Source organism: Polyodon spathula, chromosome 54 (assembly GCF_017654505.1).
Source record: "Polyodon spathula isolate WHYD16114869_AA chromosome 54, ASM1765450v1, whole genome shotgun sequence".
Lineage (NCBI taxonomy): Eukaryota > Metazoa > Chordata > Actinopteri > Acipenseriformes > Polyodontidae > Polyodon > Polyodon spathula.
In genome coordinates, this window is record NC_054587.1 from 1,312,806 (window position 1) to 1,329,496 (window position 16,691).

At 42.3% G+C, this 16,691-nt stretch overlaps 1 protein-coding gene across 1 annotated transcript in view; it reads right to left on the reverse strand.

The window, feature by feature from the left end:
* The window catches only part of LOC121307229 (glutamate receptor ionotropic, NMDA 2D-like), a 44,952-nt gene that overhangs the window by 14,967 nt on the left and 13,294 nt on the right, over positions 1 to 16,691 (reverse strand). Inside the window, exon 2 of the mRNA XM_041239367.1 lies at positions 16,104 to 16,176. The gene's annotated coding sequence lies outside the window, so the exon portion shown is untranslated. The remainder of the gene's footprint in view (positions 1 to 16,103; positions 16,177 to 16,691) is intronic.

Here is a 16,691-nt window from a genome sequence, read left to right on the forward strand (position 1 = left end):
ACCAGAGAGAGAGAGAGAGAGAGAGAGAGAGAGAGAGAGAGAGAGAGAGAGAGAGAGAGAGAGAGAGAGAGAGGAGAGAAAGGGGAGTGAGACACTGACAGGCAGACAGAAAGGCAGATGGACAGCCAGGTAGGTGACAGACAGGCCGACACAGTGACCCACAATGCTGTTTATTTAGAGAGAGAGAGAGAGAGAGAGAGAGAGAGAGAGAGAGAGAGAGAGAGAGAGAGAGAGAGAGAGAGAGAGAGAGATATTGTTGCAGAGAGATTTAATAAAAAAAAACACTGATAAAACTGGATTGAATTTAATTGAATTGAGAGTAGAAATGAACAGCATGATTTATAATCATCTGATAAAGGAGGAGAGAGAGAGTGAACTGTGAAGAGATTTGCTTGTTAAACATTCAGTCCTATTAACTGCGGCAGAGAGATAACTGCACTAGATCAGTCTCAATCTCTCCACTCCCTTTCCCTCTGTCTCACTTCTCTTGCTTTCCTCTCCCTCCTGCTCTCATCTACAAATCTCTGTTTTTCTTTCAGATTGCGGAGCTAGATTTTACCCATTGCTAGTGTAAACACACTACATAACCCTATAAAGCGTTAACCAGCTACCCAACATGGTGGGCCTTTTCTCTCTCCCATTCCTCTCTCACCCGCTACTCTCTTTTCTGTTGTCAACTCTTTCTGAGCAGATGTGGTTCCACGCATTCCACCTCTATCTTTCTCTCACCCTTACTCTCTCTTACTAGCTTTTTTTCATTTTCTAGAAGGGGCAGAGGCACAGAGGGAGGGAAGAGAGAGGAAAGAGGAGAGCAGCGAGACAGAGCTGGAGAAGAGAGCGAGAAGATGGCAGGCCGTCTCTGCCCTTATCTTTGCTGGATGTAACTGGTTTCGGTGTCAGACACACTGATAAGATCTCTGTGCATCCAATCAGCTTGGCTCACAAACCTCATTCAACTACTACACAACTCTCTACCTCCCTCTCTCTCTCCTCTCTCCCTCCCTCCCTCCCTCCCTCACTTCTGCATCTCTCCATCTCACTCCTCTCATCTGCTCTCCCCTATCCCTATCCCCACCAAAGAGTCCTTTTAGAAAATTAAAACGCTAATAAGAGAATGAGAAAGGTGAGAGATAGAGAGGGGGTAGAGAATAAGGGAGTGGGGGAAATTATGAAGTGTCAGAAATGTATTTCCAGTATAATATTGCCACCTGCAGCCTCATTGGAAGTGCAGATAGATGCCTCTCTTTTCAAACTGGGGTATTTCGTACAGATCGAAATGGTCAACATTTCTGTGCATTTTCTGTATTAGTTTGGAAATGCGTGTGTGACTTGTCATGTCAATAAAGATCATTTGAGTCAGAGAGAGAGAGAGAGAGAGAGAGAGAGAGAGAGGAATAAAAAGAGAGAGGCCGAGGGCGAGAGACTGGGAGATGAGAGCGAGAAGAGAGGAATTCAGATTCACTTTGCATAATTTTCTGCTTCACTCGTCACATCCTGGGGACTTTTTTAAAAAGTTTAAAGCAAACCCAAAACTCTGCCCCCTAGTGTACAAGAACTACAGCAGTAAGAAGCATATATAGACCTGAATATACAGTCTTGTACTTTTATTAACCCACCCCCTGCAACATTCTACCCCCTAGTGGATGGGAGACATAGATCAGTAAGAAATATCAAATATAACCTCTTTAAATTCACTAGGGGACTGACTTCTATTTAAATTCATAAGTCTCGTCTGGAACCTATTAGCAGCAGCTACACTTACAATATCACAGAGAGTGTAAGTCTCACACTCAGCACGTCAGTGGCAGAGTAAATACCTTACTGTCAGCCTGCTTTTTTATTGAGATGTAATGTCTTATTGTCTGTGTCAGGTGGATATCTCTAATCACGTAGAGCGTGCATTTCATTCTCTTGCAATCTTTCATTTACAAAAGGGTGCCGAAACTTTATGGTGCACGATAAATGCACTTACTGTGCCTGTTAAGGATTTCCATATTTACTATTGCAACTGTATTCATTATCAAGCGAAATAGTGGGCATATTATGGTATTTTATTGTTATAATATTTTATTGTGCCACACTACGGTAATCAGAATGAATATGCGATTTGTACATGATAATGTATTTAAATGAGGACCCCCGGTTCTAATAATGAGAGGAACTTCATTCACACTGTATTTACTAAAGGGAGATAATTGTATTGTGCTCACTAAAGTGAGCGATAATTACTTTGTATGGAAACCAAGCTTTAACCACGGATAGGAGCGCTCAGAACAGCCTCCATTCGTCAGGGCATGGACTCTACAAGGTGTCGAAAGCGTTCCACAGGGATGCTGGCCCATGTTGACTCCAATGCTTCCCACAGTTGTGTCAAGTTGGCTGGTAGTGGATCTCTCCATCCCCCATCGCCACGGCTCTCCATTCACAGTCAGATCTCTCAGTGTGAGGGAAAGCCCATGAGCATGACGTGTATCAAAAGCATGTACAGAGCAGTGTGGAATAAGACATGCCAACGAAGAGTTTAATGGAAATTGGACGAGTGGTGTTGAAGACCTTCGTTAGGTAAGCGAATGAGGTGTCCTGGTAAAGTCTATTAAAATGATTTACAGTGTGTGGAATAACTTTTTGTGTTCTCAAGATGTAAAGGTGTGACAGAGAGACAGACAGACAGCCCTTATATCCCCTGAATCTGATATTCTCAATAACTTCTGCTAAATAATATTAAAAGTTTCCTGACAATCAGATAAACAGTTCTCCAGACATATGGACATGTGTGAAGCGTGACAGACAGACAAACTACATCTCTCGACATACACTACAGATTCATTTATATTTGTATTCAGTGGATTGAAGCTAATAAAAATCTAAAATTAATTTTTGAATTTATCCATCTTAGACAATAAGGAAGTCAATTCTCTGGGAAGCGAGAGATAGGAGAGGAGAGAGAGGAGCAAGGGATAGGGAATCATTTGATTACATCGTTGAATTTACATCCTCTCTCTTCCCCTCCCCATACCCCCCTCTCCTCACTTCCCTTTTCTCTCAAGTTCAACTTCAAATAGTTTATTGGCATGACAAGCTGACAATGATTGCCAAAGATACAATGCATCAGAGATACAAAAGAACAGCCATGAAACAAACAGAATGATATTGGTGTGTTGGGATCTCTGCTGTGTGTCCTTGGCCCCATGACAGGATGCTACAAGCTCTAAAGCTATTACTGCTCCCTCTGTGCTCTCCTATCCCCCAGTATAACCTACGGTCTCTCTCTCTCTCTCTCTCTCTCTCTCTCTCTCTCTCTCTCCCCCTCTCTCCTCTCCCTCTCTCTCTAAATTAATTATTTCAGCTCGCCATGCTAGACAAGGTCACTTTCATTGCTTCCGTCTTCCTTTCATCACACAAAGACACCCCTTGTACACTAGAGGTGACTGACTGGACTTTATATTATATTGGAGGGGGAGCAAGGAAATAACATAGATTATATCAGAAAGCTGTTCCTCCACCCTCACTCTCTCCCCCCTCTCTTTGCCACCCATTTGTTCATTTGTTGCCCCTTTAAAATGACCCAGCACACAGAAAGATGGAGGTTTTAAAGCGCTGACGCGCTACTTTTAATAAACAAAATAAATCAAAACAACACCTAACTAATAAACAGGACAGTGAAGCTGTTTACCTGTTAAAATAATCACACAGTTTTGACAAAACAACAGAAAGGCTTTCACGCTACTTTTTGCATTACGACTGAGGACACCTTCAATCAGACTCCTTCACACAGCCCTGAAGAGACTGGTTGCTCTCCTTAAATACCCTGCACCTGGCTCTAATTTACAATAATAGCCAGGTGCAGGTGATAATTAACAATAAAAAATAAAAAAATAACAAAAGGGTTTTGGCAGGGAGGATATTAACCCCTCAGCTGCTCAGTCAAGCGCTGGGAAGCTGAAACGGGAGTGACCGCTTAGAGTCTGGAGGAAGGGTTGCCCTCAGTTACAGATTCCCTGAGGTTTCCCCCCTAAAAATGTTTAAATATATGAGTAGCGTTTTTTTTCCTTTCCTGAGTGCCGAGCGGTTCTTATTTAGTTCTGCTAAATTAATTAAATTGCTGAATTAATTTTCAATATTTGTGGGATAGGTGGCAGTGCGCCACTGTGGGGCGCTGTGACAGGAAGATACTGTTTCTTGGTGGTAAATCTCCCTCCCGACCTGTGAGGGCGCTAAGTAACGGGAACAGAGTACCCTGGACTGCTTGGTCTGACACTTTGTTCCTAGAGTTAAAAGGAAGTCTTTTTTAGACCCTGTTTTTTTACACAGAGAATCGTGGGAGTCTGGAATCAACTCCCCAGTAATGTTGTTGAAGCCGACACCCTGGGATCCTTCAAGAAGCTGCTTGATGAGATTCTGGGATCAGTAAGCTACTGACAACCAAACGAGCAAGATGGGCCGAATGGCCTCCTCTCGGTTGTAAACTTTCTTATGTTCTTTCTTACACCATACTGTACGATACTAGACTATACCATACTGTACAGCACTATCAATCAATCAATCTTTATTTTATATAGCGCCTTTCATAGTGGACCACCATCACAAAGTGCTTTACAAGATGCAGCAACAAGAAAAAGCATAATACATGAAATACAGTAAAAAAAAAAAGCATTAAATACAGTGAAATGCATAATATTTGAAATAGTGAAAAACAGTGCATAATACAGTAAATACATGTAAAAATAATTCTAAAACATTGTGGATGCAAGGGGGGAAAAATTATTATAGCAACAGCTAATAACGATATCAGGCTTAAGGAGCATGAAAGGCAAGAGAGAACAGGTGGGTCTGGAGAGCTGATTTGAAGTGAGCGACGGAGGGAGAATCACGCACCTGAGCTGGGAGAGAGTTCCAAAGAGTCAGAGCCATGAAGCTAAGCCACTAGACTATACCATACTGTACGATACTAAACTATACCATACTGTACAACACTAGACGATACCATACTGTACAACACTAGAATATGGGAGATACTGAAATTGGAGAAGGAACCTATGAAAAAGACCTAGGAGTTTTGGTTGACTCAGAAATGTCTTCATCTAGACAATGTGGGGAAGCTATAAAAAAGGCCAACAAGATGCTCGGATACATTGTGAAAAGTGTTGAATTTAAATCAAGGGAAGTAATGTTAAAACTGTACAATGCACTAGTAAGACCTCATCTTGAATATTGTGTGCAGTTCTGGTCACCTCGCTATAAAAAAGATATTGCTGCTCTAGAAAGAGTGCAAAGAAGAGCTACCAGAATTATTACCAGAAAAATAAGGCATCTAGAAGACAGGCAGGCTAGAAGAATTGAATCTGTTCAGTCTTGAACAAAGAAGACTACGTGGCGACCTAATTCAAGCATTCAAAATTCTAAAAGGTATTGACAGTGTCGACCCAAGGGACTTTTTCAGCCTGAAAAAAGAAACAAGGACCAGGGGTCACAAATGGAGGCTAGACAAAGGGGCATTCAGAACAGAAAATAGGAGGCACTTTTTTACACAGAGAATTGTGAGGGTCTGGAATCAACTCCCCAGTAATGTTGTTGAAGCTGACACCCTGGGATCCTTCAAGAAGCTGCTTGATGAGATTCTGGGATCAATAAGCTACTGACAACCAAACGAGCAAGATGGGCCGAATGGCCTCCTCTCGTTTGTAAACTTTCTTATGTTCTTATGTTCTTATGTACCATACTGTACAACACTAGACTATACAATACTGTACGACACTAGACTATATCATACTGTACAACACTAGACTATGTACCATACTGTACGATACTAGACTATGTACCATACTGTACAATACTAGACTACCATACTGTACGATACTAGACTATGTACCATACTGTACAACACTAGACTATACAATACTGTACAACACTAGACTATACCATACTGTACAATGCTAGACTATACCATACTGTACAACACTAGACCATGTACCATACTGTACGATACTAGACTATGTACCATACTGTACAATACTAGACTACCATACTGTACAACACTAGACTATGTACCATACTGTACAACACTAGACTACCATACTGTACGATACTAAACTATACCATACTGTACGATACTAGACTATACCATACTGTACAACACATATAAGGCATCCTTGTCTTCAGCAAGATCAGCTTATTACTCAAACCTAACAGAAACAAACAAAGAAAATCCCAGTTTTCTATTCAAAACAATAGCCAAACTAACTAATCAACAGAAAGAACTCTCCCTGGGTGCACCACCTTCCGCTAGCAGCGACGATCTTATTAACCATTTCAACAAAAAAAAAAAAACTAATGATACAAGAAATCAGATTTCTAATACTACTGACAACTCAAACCGGCCGCTCAGCAGTAAAGACACAGTGATCTGCCCGGGTCCTGTTTTATCAGACCACACCTTTGACTCTTTTCTCTTCAATTAATCAACCAGATCTTACTGACCTAATTGGTAAGACTAAAACCACCACATGCGATTTGGACCCCATTCCTGCTAAATTGCTCAAAGGTATTTTTTTCTAAAATAAATAACACTGTCTTAAATATAATTGATAGCTCTCTCCCATCTGGCACTGTTCCTGAGTCTTCAAGGTTGCTGTAGCATGACCACTGCTTAAAAACCTACCCTTGATTCACAAACACTGAACAATTTTAGGCATATTTCAAATCTCCCTTTTCTATCTAAAATCTCGAGCATCTTATGAGAGTGTCAGGCACTGTGTTGTCCTGGTTTAAATCATACCTCTCAAATAGGCAACAATATGTTAAAATTGGGGACGACATCTCCTTCCTATCTGAGGTTACCTGTGGTGTTCCTCAGGGTTCTGCTCTTGGGCCAATTTTATTTGCATTATATATGCTGCCCTTGGGTTATATTGTCCGTAGACATGGGATCAACTTTCACTGCTATGCTGATGACACCCAGCTGTCTCTAAAACCAGATGTTGTCTCTTCTATAAAAAATGTGATAAGCTGTCTTGCTGACATCAAGCTATGGATGTCTAATAATTTCCTTATGTTAAATTCAGACAAAACAGAGATGGGATCAAAAGATCAAAAACAAACAAACAAAAAAAAAAAAAACATAGACCTGTCTGCCTTCACAGGGGATATTTTCACATTCAGAAAACCGAAATGAGGCATCTGGGAGTTATTTTCGACCCTGACTTCTTAATCTTTCACATTAAAAATGTTGCCAAGGTGAGGCGCTTCCTTTCACAGCACGATGCTGAGAGACTGGTGCATGCCTTTATATCTTCTAGGATTGATTACTGCAATGCCCTGCTCTCTGGAACTCCAAAACTGTGTTCTGTCACGATTGCAGCTTGTACAAAATGCTGGAGCCAGGGAGCTTACCAAAACAAAAGAAAGTGAGCACGTTACCCCAGCGTTAGCAGCCCTCCACTGGCTCCCGGTGCTGTCCAGGACTGACTTTAAGGTCCTTCTTATTGCCTATAAAGCCCTAAATGGTTTGAACTATTTAATCTTTTAGTCCAGCATACCTCTGGCCGGTCACTCCGATCCCAAGATGCAGGGCTGCTATCTGTCCCAAGGGTTTTAAAGCAACGGACAGTGGGTAGGTGGTACTCCTGACTCAGGGAAAGCACACAATAAGTAACGTACTGTACTACTCATGTGCACGAAACTTTCCACTTTACAAGCAATGATAGCGCAAGGGACAGAACCCAGCCATGACAGATATCTCATCATTCCACCATGCACCAAGATGTGCTGTGTGTGCAAAGCTTAGCAATAAGTATGCTGATTGTATTAGCGATTAAAATTACCATATTCTGCCATCCAAGTCTTGCTTACAACACCTGCAGCGTTTCCTCTCTTAAGTATCTGCAAATCACACAATGTGTGCGGATATTAGTTCTCCAAGACGAACATCATTAATATTAATATCAGCATTGTGTTGACTGATGCAAATCTTTGCTCTTGCTGAGCTCACCTGTAACTAAAGACCCTTGAGGACCTGTCGCGCCTCCCACTTACTGTGAGTATCAGCCCATTATAAATGCACTGAATGGAAAATGACTGTATTTATTATGTCAGGTGTTTTTTTTTTTAAATTCACTTGAAAGACAAATCACCGTGATTTTTCAGCTGTTTTATTTCTTCAGTTTTGTTTGCTGCAATGGGCTTTGTTTTTGCAATGGTGAAACCCAATGTTTGGCTCTGCTAACACAGACGCAATAGTTATACAATTCTATGGTTATGGCAGGGAAAGAACTCCTGCAGCAACAAATCAGGAAAGGTGGCAGACTAGTAAAAATGAGGCAGAGTTTTGATTCCCCCAGAAACTCCTTTAACCCTAGTGACGAACTCTCAAACCAACAACACATGCTCTGGACCTTGATCATGCTGTAACCAAGAATTTTGAACCTTCCCTAAAATAATTGAGTACCCCTGTGTTAAGTGTTAATTTGGTTTAAAATGTCCGGATCTTTGCAATAATGAATCCATAAAAACAAAAGTGAGGTAGACCAGACCCCAGCAGGTTATCATGTTAGGAGGCCGAGGACAGGGCTGCATTGTTTTCAATGTATTTTAATAGGCAACACTTGACATGAAGTGTCTTTAATTACTGTGTATTCACAGAGGAGAAAACGATTCAGTAGCATCAGCCAATCGGCTTCCAGCTCCATCAAGCTTCTAAGAGACAGCAGATGCCTGCTGGAACGATGTCGCATCATCTGTGAATCCGCACAAGTGCCAGCTTTTTCATTTTGACTTGCTGTATTGAAAGCACGGTTCACATCTATTGGAGAGCAAATACTAAACAGACACAGTAAGTACAATTTTAGTGTATTATCCACCCAAAACCAGTGAATCAATACTTTGCATTGATGAAAGCAAATAGTAAGAACATAAGAAGAACATAAGAAAGTTTACAAAAGTCTGCCCAGTCCTGAATGCTGTCCAGATCATTTTGAATGACGTTTGCTGCTCCTCTTTTTGTGTCTTCTGTTTACTATACCAGAATCTAAGTCATTAATGTAGATTAGGAAGAGCAGAGGACCTTATGCTGATTCCCGTGATAATCCAATGGTTACCGTGAAACCCTACTGTGTTCAGATTGAGAAGCAATCTTTTATGCATGACTTTGTCAAAAGGCTTTCTGGTCTCTGCTACAGTACAGCAGTGGATGTGGTGTAGCCCGTCCACCCACAGTGTCAACACCGGGATTTATAATTTCCCAAATAGTGCCATCCTTCCCACTCTCCTGGATGCCCACGTGTACTGGTGGTGCAGCTGGAGTCACTGTCCTTGGCACTGCTGCAGGTTGGCATGGCTGGCACGCCTGCAGCTCCTGCATGAGACAATACAAGCAAAGTGGCTGGCACTACCGAGGGCAGCTCAGTGTGGGTGGAGATAAACAGCAGGCTTGTATAAATATAAAAAAGTTGAATATTATAGTTTATATTCAAAATAAAAGACGCGTACTGTAAAAGGCATTCAAAATGACTGCTTTGGCAGTTCAAGGTGGGCGGGATTATAACTTCCTTATTTTTTACATTGCTCGGTTGTGATTGAATAGTTTAACAGATAGCAGCTGAATTCCTAAAAGGAGGAGTATTAAAATCAGGGTAAAACAACCAAAACCAGAAACGCAAAGTACAGGACAGCAGAAAGAAGAAATGCCTGCGCTCCAGCGACCTTGCGGTCCATTTAATCAGACATCAGGTGCTTCGTCCCAGGCAGAGTTAAATAGAGACACTTCTGAGATGATGCCACCACAGAACAGAAAAGACAGCAACTCCCACTAAATAAAAATACTATGTATGATCGCACATTGTACTTTAGCATAACATTTTATAGTCCTGTCTAGTAGGATTTACTGTAGTCTACTATGGCGTTGTATAGTCTAGTGTAGTATGGCTAACCACCTTTTATTTTAGCAAGGCACAGTGTGATCTAGTCTAGTATGGCACAGCATGGTCTAGTGTATGGTTTATTGGGTGATTTTAACAGTCATGTTGACACTGATTCTGATTCTAACTCCTTGGAATTTCTGAGGCTACCAGATTCCTTAGATTATATCATGCATGTTAAAGGCCCCACGCCTAATCATAGCCATACTTTAAATCTGCTAATCTCCCACGGTTGAGCTGGTAAGAATGTCATAACCCTAGATCTTACTATTTCTGATCATCTTTCCATTCTTTTATAGGTGAATCTGCCAGTATTGACACACAATGTACATTTAAATCCCAGGTAATTAATTCTTCAACTGCTTTACCACGCATAGAGTCCTCATCAGTAGATGAGATGGTTAATACCTACAACATTGCCTTGACTGTTTTATACAAAAAGTATCGCAAAGCACTGTATGCTACATAGCAGAAAGAACAAACCACAACATATTTATATAGAATGTCACACATACAACTGCCACAATCAGACCATTTATATAACACATTTAAATAACAGTATACTGTGACAGAAATACAAAGATTCTTGGCTGTAAATCTCCTTCCCGACTTGTGAGGGTGCTAAGCAGCGAGAACAGAGTTCTTTGGATGGGCTGGACTGACAGTTCTTTCCCAGGGTCAGGAAGTCGGCCGCTCTGGAAGGGGGTGAGACTCCATGGCAAGAACGCATTGACCCGGAAGGGGAACGACGTGGCAGCCCCAGATTGGAGAGGCGGTCGCACTCGTTTACCAAAGGGTCATGTGCGACAGCATAAAAGGGGACGGAGAATCGGAATCTGCTCCTTTGCTCTGGTTGGTATTAAGTGAACCGGAAGGACCTGTATTTTTGTTGGAGAATTGTGAGTGTTTGTTTTGTTCTGTCTATCTGTTATGTGTTATCACTAGACAGCTAACACATCCAGGAGCTGTTGCCAGAGGCCAGCACAAACCCAGAACAGCACTGCACGTTTATCTCAAATAAAACTGTACTTGCACCACTAGCACTAATTCACGCACTAACAGACTTGTGCATGTGTTTTGTGTGGGTGTATAATAATAACAGGATTATTATTTATGGGGCAACACAGGGATTATAAATTAAGTAATACACACCACTGTATTACTCACCTCCATTATTATTTACTGTGTTTTGCCGCCAGGCACTGGACTTAAAAATAAAGAAAACAAACCATGAACCTGGATTACAACTGTCTGTCTGTTCTTTAAATCACCTGAACACTGTCAACACATAATAATAATACAAAAGCAGCAATTTTAAAGTAGCATCAAAACCCACTAAGATAAGAAAGCCATTTTGTAAAAGTGCCTTTTTAGTCTTGACTTGAAAACTGTAATGGTCCCAGCTTCCTTCCCTGACAAACTAAGGCAGAGCATTCCATAATTTAGGAGCTCTACAAGAAAAAGCCCTCCCTCATCCCGTGTTGCTTTTGTTGACCCTGGGAATAACCAGCAGCCCCGCATCCTGTGATCTCAGGGTGCGGTTTGGAAGATACAGGGCTCAGTAACTCCTGCAAATAACTCTGTGCGAATCCATTCAGGGCCTTGTAAGTTAACAGCAAAATCTTAAAATCAATTCTATTCTGCACAGGGAGCCAGTGGAAAGAGGCCAAAAATATACATCTGTACAGCAGGCCTACACAGTACAGCAGTAAAATCAAATGAATGCCTACAGCCCTTTCTTTAGTCTGTTGCATTGCACACATTGGTGATTAAAATAAATGATTATTTTTAATTGATTACATATTAACCAAAACCACTGCTGCAAAGCATTCCCTAAAAAGTCGCTAATACCACTGGCTCGTTTAGACTACTGCGACAGGCGCAACACTTCACTACATCTACCCCTGAATGCGGCAGGGAGATCAGATATTCTTCAACAGTTTAGTGTCATTAATGTTGTCGGCTGACACACAGGCAGACAGACAGACAAACAGAGCCCCACAGTCCTATTCAGTCTGGCACTACAAGATAATCCCTTCTTCTTGGTGTCTGTGTTAGTTTACTACATTTTTCCAGGGGTTTAATTTCATAAAGTTGTAGACAGACATACAGACAGTCAGATAGATGGGCAAGCAGACAGACAGACAGACAGACAGACAGTTCAGTGAGAACGAGGCATGCCTGTAGTTCCTTGCGATACAGATCTCAGTGTGTGGTCTGTCTGTGTTTCTCCCTGGAGTGAATCTTGTAAAGTTCCCAGGTGACTCCTATTAAACATACACCCCTGATCTCATTAACTAGAGCTGCGGTATCTCATTAACGAGCTTTGAGCAGAGTAATTGGAAGCGCAGGGGGGACAAGACTAAGCAGGTAATCCCTACACACACACACACACACACACACACATTGAGATGAACACTATTATTAACCTGCTCTCTGGTCCACAGGGAGTACAAATATACCGGTACATTCTACAACTTTGAACTTCAATTACTCAGCCTACAAAACCCCTGATCACATAATACTGTAACACTAGGTTTCTGTAACTGACCTGGCCATAGTAAAGACACTGCTCTTCACAGAGGGGTAACGAACGTGCTCTTGTCGTCAGACACGTCTCCCCCTCGGTTCTTACTCTTCTAGATCTGCAGCATTCGACACTATTGATCATCCTAATTTGATTGAACGTCTCAAGAGTCTTCTAGGATTGCCAGATAGTGTACTGTCCTGGTTTAAATCCTATCTCTCAAATAGGCTACAATATGTTAAAATTGAGGGAGATTCTTCCTTTCTAGCTGAAGTTACATGCTGTAACCCAGGATCAATTCTGCTTTCCTATACATGCTGCCCTTGGGTGAAACTGTCTGTAGACACAAGGTCAATTTTCATTGTTATGCTCGTGATACTCAGTTATATTTGTCTCTAAAACTGGGTGATTCTTTACCTTCAAATATTCTGACTACCTGCCTTGCTGATATTAAGCTGTGGATGTTGGAGAAATTTTTATTGTTAAATTCAGACAAAACAGGAGGTAAAGCTTTTGGGATCAAAACAATACAAATCCGTATGTTTTTCCAGTGGGCAGCTTCCCTTACTGGCTGAAAGCTGAAATGAGGAAGTAAAGTGTCATTTTTTTACCTTAGAAATATTGCTAAAGTAGGACGCTTTCTTTTGCTGCAGGATGCTGAGAGATTGAAGCATGCCTTTGTGTTATCTAGGCTTGATAATTGCAACGCCCATCTTTTCAGGTATCCCAAGCGGTTTTGTCCTGATTGCAGCTTGTACAGCAGCCCTACAGGAGGCTGTGTGGTTCAGGGCTTAAAGAAACAGACTTGTAACCAGGAGGTACATGGTTCAAATCCCAGACTGACTCATTGTGTGACCCTGAGCAAGTCACTGAACTTGTGAGATGTTGTTGTAAGTTGTAATCTTGTAAGATGTTGCTGTAGCTCACACACCCTGGTCTCGTATCTTGTAAAGCACTTTGTGATGGTGGTCCACTGTGAAAGGTGCTTTATAAAGATTACTATTATCATTAAAGATTACATTGGCTCCTGGTGCAGTGTAGGATTGATTTTAAGGTCCTACTCTTAACCTATAAAGTCTTGAATGGTCTGGCGCCATCATGCCTAAAGGATCTTTCAGTCCCTTATATTCCTGGGCGCTATACAAATAAAGATTGATTTGAGACGAAATACACGCACACGCACACGCACACACGCACACCGAGGTACTAACCGTTGCAATTTTTAAGCCAACATTTAATTTTTAAGCCAACATTGCAACAGAGGGAGACTACCTGCTAATCCCACCTCCGCCGCCAGTGGGAGATTACCCATTGTTCCCTCTGGCAGTGGAGGCAGAAGATTACCTATTGCTCCCCCCTCAACCAACACAGGAACTGGAGCTACCTCGTGAGGGTCCGCTGCTGCCTTTGCCTCCCGAGGGTCCTGCAGCACCTAGGACTGCGAAGCCTGCACAGCCTGGGGATGCCAGTTTCGTCATCGCCCAGGGAGGCCCTGCACATCACAGTGTCCCGCGCTGAGGGCAGCATTACCGTCACCAGCACTGTCGGATGACAGCATTGCCACCGTCAGCACTGCAGCTGCTAGCAAAGCCCCTAGCAGCATTGCCACTGCTGCCTACATGGCTTGCCGCTGCCGGCTGTGCCATTAGCAGCATTTCTGCTGCCAGCGATGCCACAGGCAGCCTGTCCGCTGACAGAGACACCTGCGCTGAAGGAGCCAGCTTTACCACAGTCAGCACTGCTGCTGCCAGCGTTGCCATTAGCAGACTTCCGCTGCCAGGACTGGCCCGACTGGAGGAGCCAGCCTGTGTGCTGTCAGCATTTCCGCTGACAACATTACCACCTATGGGCCCATTAAGGCCTCCGTTCTTGGCCCAGGACTGCTGGGTTTTTAAAGGGGAAAGGTGGTCCAAGGGGGGGGGGGGTAAGATATGTGACAGGTTACACCCCACCCATGTGTGTATAGGTATTATTTTGTATTTGTGTTGTATTGTTTGATACGTATTGTTTAGTTTATAAAAACACAATGTTTTGTTTTGTTGTTTTAACCTAAACCCAGAGATACAGGAATCTACAACTGAACACAAGATAATACAAGGATGGAAATAAGACTTCAACTGCATAGCATTTTTACCCATTCCAAAATTTTTTTAATTTCTTTTTTTTTACAGTATATAGGTAACAAGATCAGGTGTGTCTTATTAAACTCCTAGTAAAACCAGAAATGGATCAAACTGCTATGCAATGGAAGGATTATTTCCATCTCTGAAATATGGATTTGCACAGTGATATTAAAATTCACACACACACTGAGACACAAACACTGATACACAAACACTGTGACACACAGACACTGACACACACACCGAGGCACACACTTTGAGACAGACACACACACCATTTCATTATCACAAACATATTTGTAAGCAGAAGCTCCTCAGATCTTTTCCAAATTGATGTGTAATTAACATTTCAAAGACAGGGGCGAATGAAGGACAAAACCGATTACGTGTCCTGCAAGAATAGGAGGTGCGACTTACAAAAAAATAAAAAAAAAGAGAGAGAGAGAGCAGAGGCTATACTAATGAGCATAACATGCAAATAATGCAATCCTGTTCGATCTTACACAGAGAACAGTGATACTGGTGTCATTCACACTTATATATACATTCTTCCAGACACACAGGCAGTGCCCACACTGAGAAGAAGGGATTATATTGTAGTGTCAAAACTGAACAGGATTGTGGGGCTCTGTCTGTCTCTCTGGCTGTCTGTCTGTCTGTTGCTACGAGACGGGCCTTGTTTGTGTCCGTTTGATCATTTTCACAAAATGCAAACGAGTGAATCTGTTTGGAGCCGAACCAAACACAACGCGGCGTGCGTCAGTGTGTGTGCGTGTTTGATTCCTCTGTGTTTGTCTCTAACCTTGCTCCGCTCAGGACTGCAAATGGTGATCACACTGCTCTGCCAGTGACAGGCTCACTTTCATTTCCTCATGCTACTCGTTCATTAGCAACCAGTGCACACACAGACAGAGCATTACCTTCTCATCCCCTGATAAGAATCACACAGCACCTGAAAGATTTAAACTATTTCTATAAAACCAATTCAAGACAAACGCAATCCAAGAAATACAAGGCCAGAGTGTGTGTTGCAAGACAGACAACGGGAGAGGGAGGGGAGAACAAAGAGGAGAAGGGAGAGGAGAAAGAGAGGAGAAGGGAAAGAAGAGAGGGGAGAGAGGCGAGAGGTGAGAAGAGAGGAAGACGAGGGAGAGGAAAGAGGAGGAAAAGGGAGAGGGGAGAGGAGAGAGAGGGGAGAAGAAAGAGGAAGAAGAGGGGAAGGGGAAGGGAGAGAGGAGAAAGAGGGAGAGGAGAAGGAAAAGAGGAGAGAGGAGAGGTAGAGGAGAAAGAGGGAGAGAAGGGAGAGAGAGAGGGACAAATGTAAGTGATCCAGAAAAACAGTCAAACAGACAACTTCCCTGAACCCTTAGTTTCTAACCGAATTACACTCTCCACAGCTTGTGCTAACGAAGGGCCTTAGCAAGTTTCATCACTGGCAAGTGTCTCTCTAGATATCTGTGAAACTCTGAAGTGTACCCTTTTACCCTGGGGCAGGGAAATGCACCCCAGTATTTAATGCAATACCCTACAGGCTCTACTCACCCCAGCATTGCCAGTAAAGAGCTTTAGTTGATAGTAGTGTGTTCAGTCCACTGCTGTATATTGCTGTAGAGATCTGCATGGGAGAAAAAATATATATTCCAAAGATAAATCATTTCTCTTTGCAAATTCAGTAATATTTTCTTCAGAAAAACTTGTGTCAAGTTCATCAACATGTAAATAAACAGCGCAGTTAATAGAATGCTCGTTTAGCACAAGGTGCCAGGTATGTGTGTGTTTGCTGTGTTTAGATTTGTGTGCATTGGATGACATGACATCTGTACCAGGATCAGAGGCACTGGAATTGTGGCAATACTGCTCTGTGATTGGTTGATTTCTGATATGTGGTTTATCTAGTTTATTAGCACTTCCTGAGTACAAAATGAGTTATTGTGATTTGCAGTGACCTCCATCCCCCACCGCCACGGCTCTCCATTCACAGTCAGATCTCTCAGTGTGAGGGAAAGCCCATGAGCATGACGTGTATCAAAAGTATGTACAGAACAGTGTGGAATAAGACATGCCAACGAAGAGTTTAATGGAAATTGGATGAGAGGTGTTGAAGACCTTCGTTAGGTAAGCCAATGAGAT